A 13,780-nucleotide genomic window follows, 5' to 3' on the forward strand; every position below is an offset into this window, starting at 1 on the left:
TCATCTCTAGATTACTTAAAATGACCAATACAATATAAATACTGTGTAAATTGTTGCTGACTTGCAGCAAATTCAAGCTTGGCTTTTTGGAACTTTCTGGAATATTTTTTCCCAAATATTTTTGATTTGCAATTCATTGATGCTGTGAATGTGGAACCTGCAGCCTCAGAGGGCCCACTGTACTAATAAAGGGCCACTATTGGCTTATCCTTACCTTCTTGGCATGTCTAGTTTTCTCAGCCTGCATTTTAAATTCTGAGTTATATAGATATTTATCTACACCTAACCAAGTTCTTATTGGTCAGTCCTCAGTAAACAAGATGCTCCACCTAACTTTGCAGCAAGCTTCATTTCATAAATGTTTTGCTTAATCAAGAGCCAGCAAGACCTGGTGGTTTTATCTTTTGCTTTGGTCTCATTTTATTTGGTGTTTTCTAAGAGACAGCAGGCAGGGGTATGAAGGCTACAAAGTTCAGGGCCTAATGCATTTCCAGACATAGGAAATCCCCGATCAAATTTTCAACAACAAAATTCATTAAATAGTTGAAAACTATGACCTACAAAAAGAGGAAAAAACTCTCATTATTCAGCCTTAGAGAAGAAGCCAAGAAGTGATCTAATAATGGGCTTCAGCTATGACAGGCCCCTCTGTGCCAGATATGAACAGCAGAAGATGAAGCAAAGGAACCAGGTTTGGGTTACATCAGTGAGAATTTAGGGTCATTTAATGCTCAAGAATTTTCTGATAGAAGGCTTTTGCAGAAGTAAAAAAAAATGGCTAACAGGGGAAAGGTTATGGAAAATTCTGTTCCTTGGAAGGTGTCTGAAATAGGATACATTCTTAGGTCTGAGAAGGAAAGCTAGCCCCGAAGATTCGATAAATACAATCTTTCAAGGTGCCATCTAGTTCAATATTCTATGACAGTTTTCAAGAACTCTTCTTCTATTCAAACCACTTTAAAGGGGGAAATTGTCCTTTGAAAAGTCTCCATAACCTCAGCAGGTTTTCCCTGTGCTTCTAGATGCTCTGGCTGCCAAGATCATCCCACAATTTAGCATTTAAACACAGGTAGGCAGGCACTTCTCAAGAAATCTGTTTCATAATCTCTGACAGAGACAAAGACTTGGCTCTCAGAGGGCAGTTGCTGAATGTATCACTCCATTACTTAGAGCAGAAAAAGGGGACGATGTCTGAACAAATAGCACCCTCCCGAGTGAACAGACTAGGTGGTCTACAGAATAGAACTGAGCTCCCAACACAGGGCGTGTTAAGAGACAACACAGCAAACAGCTGCCCTCTTGAATTGGTTTCTTATCGTCAAACCTCGTTTAGTGAAGCTGTTGGGTGTTGATAGCTTGTGAGATACAGACTTCTTTCCCAAGAAAATGGGCCATCTGTCCAAATGCTCACGCCTCACAAAGCTGCTCCTGAAAGGAGCCGTTTCCACTCCTAGAGGGCCCCCTTCCTTGTGCAGGGCACTCAGATTGGCTTCATCAAAGGAAGACCACGCCTGCTCCTGGTTGAACTCTCTGAGCGCATTACTGGACTGATCAGAAGACAAAACAAGGACCTAATTTATCTGTGACTCACAAAAACCAAGCCTCCAGTAGATTTAGAAAATGTGGTTGCAGTGTCTTTGGAAGAAGGGGCTGAAATTGATTAAGTATCATGTTGTGGATAGGGGCTCAGCAGAGACTACCTATGGAAGGAAATCATTCTGATTAAACAGAGGCAATTGGGTTTTGCCCAGAAGTGGTAACTGGTTGCAACTGGAGATGATATTCGTTTAAGGGAAAGAACCATGCTCCTCCATTCCTTCTTCTTTGGCCTCAGCAACCCCAGGACAAGCTGTTTCACTTGAGAGGATGGGAGGAGCGGAAAAGTTGAATTACAACATTGTGCTTGAACTTACCCAGGGGAGGAGAGGGAAAGAGAGTTTAGGCAACTTGCATCTCAGGAATGGTCACATCTTTCCCACGACTGCATCCAACTATGCTACAGTGCCCAGGAAGAACTTCTCTCCTCTTATAACAGTTCATTCACTACAGTGTTCCAGGCTTTTGTTAGGCATGGTATGTGGAATTTGAAAAAAAAGAAAAAAAAGGAACAGAGGCATTTGGTACCTTGGTAGTGTACAGACTCATGTTTTTCATGTTTCAATGCAGACAAGCTAAAAGAGATAGATAGCATCAGTCTTTCACTGTAGAAAATGGAGGCTGAGGTGCTTCCCACCAAAAGAAAAAAAATTTTTTTTTTTTTGCCATTTAGATTTATAAGTTAAAGGATTCTTCTCAGTTTCTAAAATTCCAGAAGCCTATACAGTTTAGAGTGCTGTTTTTGGTGCTTGTTTAGCTATTGACAATGGAAACTTTCTCAATTATAAAACCTTCTGTGATCTTCTGTATGTTCTCTACAGAAGTCAGTTTGCAAGATCAGTTGAAAGCCTCAGTCTATAAAGCACTCTGTAGCCTCCAGTTCTGGACCTATTTGATGAGCCATGAAAAAAAACTGAACAGATAGGGGTTTACCTATTCAAATGAGTATTGTCACATTGAAAAGCACAGTTCCTGGGAGGCTAAGCAATAATTCCTCTTTTACCACCAGTTCCCATAAAGAGAAAGCCAAATTAGCATAGATTAGTATATAGATGTACTGCTGTACAGTTTTTCCTTAATAGAAAGAAATTTAGTTTAAGGATGAGGGATTTTTAATGGCTTTAATTGTGATGACTGGGAAAGGAAAGAAGGAAGGAAGGACAGAAGGAAAGGAAGAAGGAAAGGAGGGAGGAAGAGAAGGAAACAAAATGATGATTAGCATAAAAGAGGACGTGAAGTAGAAAACAGATTAGAAGGGAAGAAGACAGCAAAGGAGCTTTGAGAAAGGCAGAGGAAGAAAAGAAAAAGTAAACACAGGTCAAGATAGGAGCCCTGGCTTGTGTGGGCTTGCTGAGGTTCACACGACAAAGTTATAGAAAATGTTTCTCATGTTCTGATGTGCATGAACTTGATTCATCGCGGACGTTGTTAAGACTTGGTAAGCTCAGAAGTGGGAGGGATGCTTTGGAAACACTGCTCAGTCATGACAACCTATGTAAGTTAAGCAAGTTGCCTAAAGTATTTTAACCTCAGACATCCGCGTTCTTTTGTTGGCTCCTGCCTGCCGTGTCTCTGGACCACAGTGGTAACGAGGAATCAGAAGTCAACCATCCCAAGTCCCAAGACTTGGCAGTGAACTCTGGGTAGCTGCATGGCCCTCCTATGATGCTAGTTCTTAAAGACAACTTTAATTTTGATGCATACATTAAGAGCTCAAACAAAAAACAGTCAAATGCTATTATAGATACCGCTACCTCTATTAGAGGACTTTTCAATGATCTAGGTTTTTAGCTTCAGAACAGAGTGTCAAAGAGCCAAGCTTATTTTGAAAGGCTCCAAGTCTACACAAGTCATGGGCTTGTTGTCTAAGCACAGTACTTTTTGGTCTTTAGTCCTCTCATCATACTTGACCTCACATTCTATTAGCCAGGTCATTTCAGTTAATTTAATCTCTGTATTGAGACGCTAGGAACGAGCCAAACTTCCATTAGTATATTTTGTGTTAAAAGGAAGATGTTACAAATATTGAACATTTTATATTATTTCATCCTTGCGCAAAAGAATACCATTTTCTTCATTAAGCCTGATTCTGTTTTATTTTTAATTAGAATTTACAATACCTAGGGAAAGAAAAAGAATTGACATCTAGTGTTGCACCTAAACAAAATGTTATGAGATATCAAGGAAAGTATGTATTACATATTATACCCAAACTGAAAAACTCTCCACTTAAAATATTATAAATTGAAGCTTAACTACAATGTTAACAGGCAAATAACAAAACTACATGAAGAAAAGTGACAATTTTAGTCCTACAAGAATCAAAAGCCACTAATAGCTAACAAGTAGATTAACCTTGTAATGTTTTGTGCATCCCAACTCAAAAGGAATCAGCTGGAAGTGATTTCTTCTAAATCTAAAGCTAACTCGAAGCATGGCCACACTTTGCACATCACAGAAAACTTATCCTCTGCTCTCTTTAAAGTGAACTTTAAGGATAAGGAGTATAAGCAGCTTGAACATCCTAATGTTTGGTAAAAGCAGAACTGCAAGACAGAAAGGAATAAAAATGGGCCCGAGGGACTGAGAGTCCAGGAGGAGTGCCTCTTGAAAAAAGGATATAATGAGAATACGAGGTAATTTTCAGAACTTAACAGAGGCCACAAAAGGATGATGAGTAGTTTATCTTTCCTCTCTCCAAAATACAATTAATTAAAATAAAAGAACATCATGATAAAAAAAAAAACACTCACTTTCTCCATAAGTGGATATTGTGACATAATTGTAACATGCGGGTCTAGATTTTTCCATGTGAACACTTATGATGATATCTATGGTCCCCTAAGTATTTTGACTTGTCATGAGATTACATTCTTATCAGCTGAATATTGGTTGTATCCATGTGGTTTGAATAGTTAATCATACACCTTGGGGAAAAGAAGGAAGGGAGGGAGGGAGGAAGAAAGATGGATTCTTTCTCTTCAGTTGTCCATTTTCTGAAGAAACAAAATGCTAATAAAAAAGGATTTATTCACTTAACTTGTATTTATTAGCACAAATGGTATATTTTAATAGGTATAACATTAGAGCAAGATTAAAAAAATACAAGCATCTGTACAAGTCACATATCTCTCACTTGCTAAACTTAACTGGTATGATTTTGTTCAACATTTCCATCAATATCTTAAAGATATGCTTGTGAATTTTGAGATAATAAAAATATAAGACAGGAGCTTTCACTATACTGCAGGGGGTTAAGCCTCAGATGTTGCCTGTCCCAGCTGCAACAGAGGTCACAATCCCTGGCCCAGGCACTTCCATATGCACAAGTGCAGTAAAAACACAAAAAAGTATAAATAAGTAAATAAATACATACACAAATAAATGTAACTATAAGCTGAATCATTAATATGTTGGATCAAATCATCAAGATCCAAAAATATTCTTAAGTATAAATAATAGTTTATAGCCCCACAAGGTAATTCAGCAGGATAAATATGAAGGAGCACACTGCTCTTTGAGGTGGTGGATTGAGACTAGTTCATTTGGGGACAACTGGAAAATTCCGGTGGGTCTAAGCATATTGAGCCAACAGTGGGTCTGTGCTATTGGGAAAAAAATCAATAAAATTTTAGGATTTATTGATAAAAGTATGGGGTTCTGATTATGTGAAGTGATGCTCTCCTTTATTCTATAGTCAAACATTTTCCATCCTAGATACCTGAGGAGATGTTCTGGAAAAAGGACTGTGGTTCGAAGAAGAGCTGCTAGGATTTTACAGTGTCTGGACATGGCATTGTTTGAAGAGCAACTGCATGTGTTACCCTGAGGAAGAGAAAGAAGGCTTCCAAGGGCTAAATGCTTCCTCTGCAAGGGGAACAAACTTGTCCACAAGGTATATAACCAGGCCAAGGAGTGAAGGGGATATGCCAATATCAGCTCAGCAGAAAAATCCGCTGGAGTGTTCCCACGAGGGAACGAGGGAATCGTATCCCTCAGAAGAGTAAGTGGCCAAATGCTGGTGGGGTTCAAGCAGTAGAGGGACATCTGTCAGGTAAAGAATGGACACCTGACCTGAGGAGGGGGAGGTGGGCACTGAGCTAGATGATCTCTGAAGGCAAGTTCAACTCTTAAGAGTCTGTGATTCTAAAAGGAAAAGATGGGCTTATCGTGGCCATCACTCAGTGAGTCCTGTGACATTAACATATATTTCTACTATACACCTCCATTATCATGTTTGTTCTTTGACTAGGTCTAAAATAAAAAAATTTAATTATACTACTAGTAGGATTTATTTCTAAGAAAACAGGCCATACTAAAAAGAACTTTTATGTCCTAAAATTTGCCTTGTTGCTGCATCAACTTCCACTGGATCCTAAGGGTGCCCTGAGGGAGGCATAATAATATAATCACTCCCAGTATCGTCCTTTGGGGTGAGTTTTACCTCTTACAGTTTCCTTTAACAATCCATGATGGACTGTCATCTCTTCATTTGACTAAATGTTCTCAAAGTTATTTTTATTTTTTGCACCCATGGGTAGGCAATTCCATGAGTCATTCGTGCCCACATGGCATTTCTCCTTCATGCCCTAAGATTACCTTCTCAAGTACATAATGCACAAAAGCATGACTCTGCAGACATTCCTAAATGAGCCATTTTTTTTTTCTTTCCAGGGTAAGGACTGATATACTCATTATAATAGTCTCATCAGACCAATCTGATGTTTCCTTCTAAAGTTGCTCCAGTTCCACTAGATTTTGGAGATGTGGCAATCAAACTTCTAATGCATAGATGCCATAATTTTGTGTGTGTGTATTATAAAGAAACCCACCTTCCTGATAGTTTCCAGAGTTTACCTGGTCTCTTTAATTGCCTAGAATTGCATAAATTAAGACATCTACATTGACTCTGGATCTCCTTTCAGGCTCCTACATTCATACTCAACTAGAGCAAAAATAACTTTAGGAGATTATGGTCAACACTCTGCCTTTACACAAGGAAGTAAAGTGATTTGTCCAAGTAGCAGGGCCTGAAAATAGAACCCAGATTTCTGACCCAGAGCCAAGAGTTATTTCCATCATACCCCTCTGCCTGCTTCACAAGAAACGGTGCAGAGCCTATTTTTGATTGCTTTTCTCTAATGCACTAAATTTTACTTGACTATGCTAAAAATTAATATGCTACTTTTTGCCTTGACACACAATCTAATGAGTTTTCTCAACAAGTTATCCTGATCTGCCGAACAGAGGCAAGTTCTTTAACCTTTCTAATCCCTGTTTCCCTCTCTGTCAAGTAGGAATAATAATACAAACCTTTAGAGTGTATTGTGAGAATTAAATGAGATGAAATGACATGTTCATCACTGTCATGGTCCCTGGCAGAGAGCAGTTAACACAGTGAATGGTTGCCAGTACTGATTACACCGTAATAATTTTAAGATGACCTCAGACACTGCAAACGATTCTCTCTAGGAAAGGCTCGCTTGGGAAGCTGGAGCACATAAGTGGATTTCACACAGACTGCTTCAGCAGGCACAGGTTTAGGGTACTATGCGCTGCCAGTTTGAATTAGAGGGAGTATCAATCACAAGCACATGTTACTTAGAAATATGACAAATATTCTAAAAATGTTGTTTGGTGAGCCTAATTTAAAACAGCATGAACTTATTCCATCTGAAAACAGCCATATGCCATGAAATAGCTAAGTTACATTTTCATTTCAATAATAGGTTGCAAAGGGGGAAAAAGGGCAGAGCTCGAGCAATCACAAACACACAGCTCTCTCTGAATAACTGCAGTTACTAGGTAACTAGGTAGCACTGGGTGAAAATGAATTCAGGTGTTTGAACTGATGCTTCCCATGCACCGGAGGTGAGTTTTGTCCTGGCAATGGCTAATCTAATGAATGATTCCACTGTCAATTTCATTTATAGAGCCGGTAAGACTGGCTGCACAATAGCTCTTTCCTCAGGAGGGCCTAGAATAAATGGGGAGAGTCCAGAATAGAGCTTTGGAGAAAGCATCAAAAGTCTGGCATATTTCATGTAAAAATGAGGAGCTTATGCTGGGAACAAAAAGCATAGCTTGACATCACATTTGAGCATCATCTCTGTAGAGAAGGTATAAAAATCGCTAAGAAGGAAGAGTGGATGACAAAGGGCCGATATCAATTTTTTATGCTATCGTAGAAAAATTTAAGGGTAGCATTGTTTAAGGATCAAAGAAAAAACTAAATGGGCTGTCAAAGGAGCATTGTTTCATCTCTTCCAACTCTAACAATTTATGAATTTTAATCTCTATGCATTCCTCTAGTAAATTGCAATGAGGTACAGCATGTTTCAACCTGGTCTTTGGCCCTCTTCTTACAACAGAGTAGTTAAGACCATGGGCTACAGAAGCAGACAGGCTCTCACTCACGAGGAACTTTCGGCAACCTGCTTGGGCTCTCTGGGCTCCCGTCTCTATGTATCTGAAAATGGACATTAATAACTGTCCACAGTGTTGATGTAATAGGAGCAGAAGGAAAGGGCTAAATGTATTGCCTGGCACCCAGTGCAGGCTTCTTCCAACTAGTTTAGCATTTGATTACATGTTTGACTTTATCAGAATGTCCTATTGATATGCTGTTTGTTCTTAGTGAAAATGGCTCTCTCTGACAGTAATTCTCAAGCAGTTCAGGGCAAAGAATACTACCCTCTCCTGGTGGTGGGGGCTGGGAAGGGGAAAGAGTATACCCGTTTGAAAATAAAAAGGTTTGTTTGTAGGGAAGTCCAGGACCGGATGGTTTCACAGGCGAATTCTACCAAACATAAAAAGAAGAAATTATACCTATCCTTCATAAACTTCTGCAAAGGTTGCAGAAGAAGGAATGCTCCCAAAGACATTCTATGAAGCCACCACTACCCTAATACCAAAATCAGACAAAGATACCACCAAAAAAGAAAATTATAGGCCCATATCTTTGATGCATATAGACGCAAAAATTCTCAACAAAATTTCAGCCAACCGAATCCAACAACATATAAAAAAGATCACAGACCATGACCAAGTGGGATTCATCCCAAGTTCACAAGGATGGTTCAACATATGCAAATTTATCAACATCATATACCACATTAACAAAAGAAAAGTCAAAAACCACATGATCATCTCAAAAGATGCAGAAAAACATTTGACAAAGTCCAACATCATTCATGATAAAAACTCAAAGTGGGTATAGAGGGAGCACACCTTAATATAATAAAAGCCATTTATGATAAACTCACAGCAAATATAATACTCAATGGAGAAACGCTAAAATCCTTCCTGCTAAGGTCTGGAATAAGACAAGGATGCCCACTCCCACCACTTATTCGACCTAGTATTGGAAGTCCTAGCCACAGCAATCAGACAGACAAAAGAAAAAAAAAAGGTATACAAATTGGAAGAGAAGAGGTAAAATTGTCACTCTATGCAGATATGACACTATATATAAAAAACCCTAACTTCACACAAAAACTACTTGAACTGATCAATCAGTTCAACAAAGTAGCAGGATACAAGATTAACATTCAGAAATCAGTTGCATTTTTGTTACTAAAAATGAAATATTGGAAAAAGAATATAACAATATAATGCCTTCTAAAATTGCACCCCCCAAAAATTGAATACCCAGGAATAAACCTGACTAAGGATGTGAAAGACTTATATGCTAAGAACTATAAAACACTAATCAAGGAAACTAAAGAGGATTCAAAGAAATGGAAAGATATTCCATGCTCCTGGATTGGATGAATATAGTTAAAATGGCCATACTACCCAAAGCAATCTACAGAGTCAATGCAATCCCTATCAAATTACCCATGACTTTTTTCACAGAACTGGAACAAAAAATCCAAAAATCTATATGGAACCATAAAAGACCCAGAATTGCCAAAATAATCCTGAGGAGGAAAAATGTAGGAAGCATAATTCTCCCTGACTTTGGATAATATTATAAAGTTACAGTCATCAAGACTACTGGTACTGGTACCAAAACAGACATACAGACCAATGGAACAGAACAGAGAACCTAGAAATAAATCCAGACACCTATGGCCAATTAAGCTTCAACAAAGAAGGCAAGAATATAAAATGGGAAAAAGATACTCTCTTCAGCAAGTGGTGCAGGCAAAACTGGACAGCTGCATGTAAATCAGTGAAAATAAAACACACCCTCACACCATACACAAAAATAAACTCAATATGGCTTAAAGACTTAAACATAAGACAAGACACCATAAAACTCCTAGAGGAGAACATAGACAAAACATTCTCTGACATCATCCCCCATACAAATGCTTCCTTAGGTCAATCTCCCAAGGCAACAGAAATAAAAACAAAAATAAACAAATGGGACCTACTCAAACTTACACACTTTTGCACAGCAAAGGAAACCATAAAAAAACACAAAAAGACAACCTACGGTATGAGATAAAATACTTTCAAATGATGCACAGACAAGGGCTTAATCTCTGAAATATACAAACAACTTACACAACTCAACAACAAAAAAAACCAACAACCCAATTGAAAAATGGGCAAAAGACCTGAATAGACATTTCTCCAAAGAAGGCATACTGATGGCCAACAGACACATGACACATGAAAAAATGCTCAACATCACTAATTATTAGAGAAATGCAAATCAAAACTACTATGAGGTACCACCTCACACAGGTCAAAATGGCCATCATTAACAAATCAACAAATAAAAAGTGCTGGAGAGGGTGTGGAGAAAAGGGTACGCTCCATGACTGCTGGTGGGAATGTAAATTGGTACAACTAGTGTGGAACACAGTATGGAGGTACCTCAGAAAACTAAATATAGAACTACCATATGATCCAGCAATCCCACTCCTGGGCATATACCCAGATAAAACTTTCACTGAAAAAGATACATGCACCCCTATGTTCTAGCAGCACTATTCACAGTAGCCAAGACATGGAAACAACCTAAATGTCCATCAATGGATGAATGGATTAAGAAGATGTGGTATATATACACAATGGAATACTACTTAGCCATAAAAAACAAAATGCCATTTGCAGCAACATGGATGGAACCAGAGACTCTCATACTAAGTGAAGTAAGTCAGAAAGAGAAAGAAATATACCATATAATATCACATATCTGGAATCTAATACATGGCACAAATGAACTTATCTTCAGAAAGGAAACAAACTCATAGACTTTGAGAACAGACTTGTGGTTGCCAAGGGGGAGAGAGAGGGGGAGGGAGTTGGATGGACAGGGAGTTTGGGCTTAATAAACGCCAAATATTGAATTGGAGTGGATAAAAATGAGATCCTGCTGTATAGCACAGGGAACTAAGCCACTTGTGATAGAATATGATGGAGGATAGTGAGAAAAAGAATGTGTGTGTGTGTGTGTGTGTGTGTGTGTGTATACACATAAAATATATAGTTAGGTCACTTTGTTGTACAGCAGAAATTGGCAGAACATTATAAATTAAGTATGATAAAAAAATTTTTTTAAAGTTTCCCATTCCTGACTCATTGTACTTCTAATGGGGAGAGGACAGAAGCCTGCCTTCCATCCCCATCCCTGGGCTGAGAAACACACTATTGTTGTGGTCTGTGCACATGAATCAGAAGAAGAATTTCTTCACCCAAAGCAGGGTGAAGAGAAAGAAGAGTTTCTTGAGCTAAGAGATGCTGCTTGTGCAGGAGGATGACTTTCTGATGGGAAGGGAGAGCAGACCCAGGGCATGTGGTCCTGTCTGTTTTTATAGCCCAGGAGAGACGAGAGGTCTTATGATACATCTGCTGACCTCCTGATTGGCTGGGAAAAGATAGGCTCTTCCTATCCACTTGCTGGTTAGTTGGGGGTGTACATTGCCCCTATAGGGGAGGACTGAGGAGTGGGCCACATACTTTTCCTAGTAGGGGGCAAGAAGAGGAGGCCAGGTTGCCAAGGTTGGGGAAGGGACATTACAATGCTTGGTCAGAGGCTTTGAATTTCATCTCCTTGAAGAGGCCTTGAGGCCCCACAACTACCTCTCTTAGTGGCATTTACTTCCTTCACATGTGTTCTCCCAAGACTTGAAATATGGTAGAGAATCAACAAATCTACAGTTGATTTGTTTTTATTTAGTAACAAAACTTGACTCAGAATCAAGCTAGTTCAGTTCCTTAAGATATTCATTTTTGTGATCATAACACAATAAAAACAAATTTCCAATTAATTCCTTTGACTTTTACAATTTAGTCACATAAACCCATGAAAGACATTTACTCTCAGAGTTCCCTGGTGGTCTAGTGGTTAAAGATTTGGTGTTTTCATTGCTGTGGCTCGGGTTGGTGCTTTGGCTCGGGTTCAGTCTCTGACCCAGGAACCTCCGCATGTTTATTCTCTACTAAATATGATGTAACTCCCTTTCTCTCAAATGATGAGTATAAACAACCAACACATTAAAAAAAGATTAACCTTCTGAACTCTTTGAAGGTCAGAACCATAGAGAGCTATAGGTAAGAAATTAGGACCAGAAATAAAATCACATCTCAAAGTAAATCATGAGACTTTAACATGGCACAGCAAATTCACATCTTCATGAGCCTCCTCTGTTCCAAACATGTGGCAATTAGAGATGAAATATAAACAGGGAGAACCAAAAGGTTGTAATTTGGCTCCAAAAAACCAGATAAACATCCCTGTGGACTAGAAATGGATTAGAATCACAAGGCAATGAGTAGATCTGAAGCCAGGGCTGCAGGGCGCCAGATGAGGAAGCCAGCCATGATTGCTGGGCACTCTGTTCCTATACGGAGACAGAATTTAAAGTTCAGAATTTAAAATTCACTTCACTGGAGATAGGAGAATCTAAGCCAGACTAACTGTATGAAAGCGAGCAAGAGGGTGGAGCTCAAGAGAGGTGGCTGGAAACAAAAGGAACATGCCAGGAGGTAAAGCTTTATGAAACATTTGAGCCTGTGCAGGAGAACTGGACAAAGACACGAATCTGAACGAGGCACTGAATCAAGCCTCCCACTAGCTTCGTTAACAGAATACACGATCCTCGTTATCACCATTAGCAAGGGTGGCTGATACAGTAAAACCTAGTTCTGGGCTGGCAATGTCACGGGGCAGGTGAAAGCAATCAAAACCTCGGAATGGGGGTGGGCAGGAAGAAAGAAATGAACCCAGAGGGAGAGAAGGCAATACAAACAATAATACAAGCTGAATTTATTTTCTTTTATTTCATTTCAGTTCAGTTCAGTTTTTTTAGGGCATGGCACATGGAGGTTCCCAGGCTAGGAGTCAAATCAGAGCCATAGCTGCTGGCCACAGCCACAGCCATAGCAATTTGGGATATGAGCCATGTCTGCAACCTACACCACAGCTCACAGCAATGCTCGATCCTTAACCCACTGAGCAGGGCCAGGGATCGAACCTGCATCCTCATGGATACTAGTTGGGTTCATTACTGCTGAGCCACAAGAGGAACTCCCCAAGCTGAATTTTAAAACTTCCTACTCAGAATGAGTCAGCAAACCCAAGTTCCAAAATACTTGGAGGAATATAGTGCTAAAAATGTCCATGAAATCAACAACTGAAATAAAATCTCCATTGCAGATTGAATTAATTTATGGAAAGACTGTATAACAATTTTTAAAAATTATACTTAGGTGCCCAAAGGACTAATTTTCTAGAAAAAGAAAAATCACCAAAATTGACTCAAGAAGAAGTAGAAAACCTGGAAATATCAATAAGCCTTAGGAAATCCAATCAAAAAATCAAAGTACTCTCCTTCTCTCTCACACACACCAAGCCACCAGACTCCAGAGGTTTTATAAGTGAGTTTCACCCAATTAAAACGAATAGAACATCCTCAAATGTAGCCAAATGATTTATCAAGCTTTTTCACTGATAACCAAAACCAGGACAGTAAAATAAATTTAGACCAAATTTTTTTGTGAATACAATCCAAAATTATTAAACAAATTATTAAACATGGTTCAAAACTTCCTCCTTTTTTTGTCTTTTATTTTAAACTTCCTCATCCAATTAAAATTTTTATTTTATTTTATTTTATTTTATTTTTTTGTCTCTCTGGGGCTGCACTCGCGGCATATGGAGGTTCCCAGGCTAGGGGTCGAATCAGAGCTGTAGCCGCCAGCCTACTCCAGAGACACAGCAATGCGG

The 13,780-nt window shown here is 39.0% G+C and overlaps 1 protein-coding gene across 1 annotated transcript in view; it reads right to left on the minus strand.

Annotated features, from left to right (window-relative positions):
• Nucleotides 1–13,780, minus strand: part of CPQ (carboxypeptidase Q) — a gene marked incomplete at its 5' end in the record, with an annotated part of 363,297 nt that overhangs the window by 158,304 nt on the left and 191,213 nt on the right.

Source organism: Sus scrofa, chromosome 4, assembly GCF_000003025.6.
Source record: "Sus scrofa isolate TJ Tabasco breed Duroc chromosome 4, Sscrofa11.1, whole genome shotgun sequence".
Classification (NCBI taxonomy): domain Eukaryota; kingdom Metazoa; phylum Chordata; class Mammalia; order Artiodactyla; family Suidae; genus Sus; species Sus scrofa.